Source organism: Lactuca serriola, chromosome 5 (genome assembly GCF_051521515.1).
Source record: "Lactuca serriola cultivar US96UC23 chromosome 5, Lser_US96UC23_V15, whole genome shotgun sequence".
Lineage (NCBI taxonomy): Eukaryota > Viridiplantae > Streptophyta > Magnoliopsida > Asterales > Asteraceae > Lactuca > Lactuca serriola.
In genome coordinates this window covers 210,182,291-210,185,680 of record NC_136412.1, presented here as the reverse complement: position 1 = coordinate 210,185,680, position 3,390 = coordinate 210,182,291, and positions in this window count along the sequence as shown.

Sequence of the window (3,390 nt, the reverse complement as noted above, 5' to 3'; positions counted from 1 at the left end):
AGGTAAAGTATAGTGAGAAGACACACCTCAGGTAACTCGGTAAACCTCGAACTCTGAAATATTGCACTAGCCTCCGCCTATTCACATAAATAATTACCCTAATTAATACAACTTCTAAAGGCTAGGCTAACCCCTCACTATAAGTTCTCCAAGAAGGGTAAAAGACCATTCTACCCCTCTAATGGCTCATAAGCCAAACACTGACTAAACCCTAAAAGTCAACAAAAGTCAACAGTCAACCTTTGACCCGACTCATTGAGTGCACTCGGGCGACTCGGCGAGTCCAAGCGGGTCCTCTGAGTCCTTCTAACCTCTCTTGGCTCATCGAGTCATCCTACCACTCGACGGGTTCCTCCTGACACGAATCGCGGGGTAACCCCGACTCAACTCGTCGAGTCCACTTATGACTCGGCGAGTTGCCTACATGATCAAACTCAAATGACCTTTTGAGGTCAGATATGTTTCTCTAATCCATAGATCTGACCTTCCCAAGCATAATAATCACGTAAAGGTCGAATCTTGGTACACATGCAGCAACCCCAAAGCTTCCTTTGGTGAAATAACTACTAAAAGGGCAACCTAAGTTCATTTCCTCCATGAAACCACATAAAGCAGGTTGGCTAAGGCTCTTTGGACCTCAAAAGGTCCAGATCCAGAGTTTATCACTCAATGGGACAACACAAGCATCAAATCAAGCCAATAAAGGGTATATAAAACCCTAAAATTCAAGGAACTCACACAAAACAGAAAAATGGATCGGTTTTCTACCTCAAAGTTGTAGATCCAAGCTGGAAAGCCACTGAAATGCAATCCTCTTGACCTCCCTTTGCTGGAACACTTCGTCCTTTGGAAAATCACACCAAAAATGATAAAAAAAGGCTCAAACTCTCTCACAACTCGCTCACAATCGCTAGGGTATCTCTCTCTGGACTAGTAGCCGCAAATGGAGGTCATAAAGGCCTTTAAATAGGGCACAAACCCCGAGAATTAGGGTTTTAATCCACAGCGCGGACTCGCCAAGTCCACCCTTTCTGATTCGTCGAGTCCGTTCATTAATCCAGTTAGCAGTCGCGGTGCTACTCGATGAGTCTATGACTCAAGTCGTCGAGACCCTCTCTTTTTCTCAAAAATAAAATGATAAAATATAATACCTGGAAATCCGGATGTTACACGTCCACAGAGTGTAAGGCACAATCCAATATTTCAAATAATTTTTAAAAATAAAACTTTTGAGGATTTTAAAAAATTAAAATAAAATAAAAACAAAATAAAATTTCTAAAGTTTAAAAAATAAAAATAAAAGTAAAAATAAAAATAAAAATAAAAAAAACTTTGACAACTTTTAACAACAAAAATTAAAATTAACATAGACAAAAATAAAATTAACGATAAAATAAAATAAAACAAAATAAAATTAAAATAAAATAATTTCGAAAATTTAAAATTTCTAAAACTTTGATAATTACCAAATAAAATTAAAATGAAACAAAAATTAAAATTAAAATTAAAATTAAAATTAAAATAAAATAAACTAAACTTATCTAAACAAACACTGAATATAATTTTGTGAGTTAGGGATCATAGTTGTTAGACAACCTTGGTCTACTTATCGGTACCTTTACCTTCATGTCTATGTCTGATCGATCGCCGGTATTGTGGTTCACTTAAACACAAAAAATTGTGATAAAATTTGGACAAGCTGATAATGACAAGATCCTTTTGATTCTATATTCTTAAATAAATTTCCTAGGAACCATTTATCTGACGACGACCAGAGATATTGTTGTCCACCTAAATTGAGCAATGAGATCTACAGACAATCTGTAAGTGTTCAATTTTAATTGTACTAGAACATGTTTCCCGCTTCTTGATATGCTCCAGTAATCAAGAACTTCCAGAATACTCCTTACATTGGGTGAGCAGACAATTATTAAGAGAGAAGATAGATTTAGAATGTATATGTTATACACTCAGGTTGGATATCTTCCAATCACGCAGAGGATGAAACATATGACTAACTAAAGTTTTAGAGGGATTGAGAAAATGAATGATGCATATATACTGTGTACCAGGTCGGATTGTAAGTCATGCAAAGGAGACAATATATGGCTAACAGATAGAAAAGAATTGCATAGAGAGAAGATGCAGAGAGATAGAATTGCATATGTTACAGTCCAGGTCGGATCTCTCGATCACGTAACGGAGGCAACATATGACTAACAGACAGAAAGAAAGAAAATAAGCTTCTACAGACCTAATTTATCGGAATTTCCCAGTCACCCCATCAATACCGGAATTAAGGACGGAATCCGCATATCGAGGAAGAGTTAATCCACAGTTCTAGATACGGGTTCTTTTAATGTGACCAGTAGATTCCCATGTATATCTCCCTTCTCAACCTATCCGAGCGTCGTATTGTCAGACTAAACAGATCTTAACTGGTTCAAGATTTGTTAAGTCCTTGAATTCCTTAAGTTCAAATCTTCCTAGTCAAGTCCATTTAGAATCTTTCATGCCTACCAGCGCATCGAACACAGAGCGAAGACAGTTTAATTTTGGTACGTTACACAAATTCAAATCTTCCTAGTCAAGTCCATTTAGAATTTTTCGTGCCTACCAGCGCATAGAACACAGAGCACAAACAATTTAATTTTGATACGTTACGTAGATTCAGATTGCCTGTTATCACATGATAATATCACTTCCTAACACATCACCTACAAGCAAGACTATCAACATCATATTTTTGATTTTCTGATTTTTTTTTTGGTTTTTGTTTATTTCTCCCCCTAAATTTGTGCATGGGTGAGAATTAAATCACTAAAATGCGCAAATTTAAACTAAGCTAACCAAAAATAAAATTGAAAATAAGAATTAAGAAAAATAAAAATAAAAATAACTTAAAATAAGTAAAAAATAGAAAAATAAATTAATCCTTAAAGCGAATCATTTTCAAAAATCCCACAAGCACATCGAATCGAGCTTTGTTAAAAGGCTGGGTGAACAGATCCGCCACATTATTAGCAGTGGGAACCTGTTCCAGCCGAATGAGTGAACGTTCAAAACAGTCTCTGATAAAATGAATTTTAATATCAATGTGCTTGGTTTTGGAATGTTGGACTAGAATTTTAGCAATTTGAATCGTGGCCTCATTATCACAGTAAATGGGGGTTTCTAGATAATCCAAACCGTAATACAACAGCTGATGTTGGATCCAGATAACTTTAGAGCAACAAGCAGATGCAACAACATATTCTGCTTTAGCTGTTGAAGTTGAGATGGTGCGTTGCTTCATGACTGCCACGTATTGACACCCTCCTGAAGTAGATTTCATGTCAAGCTCACAGCCTCCATAATTACTGTCAGCAAAAGCATATAAATTAAATTCGG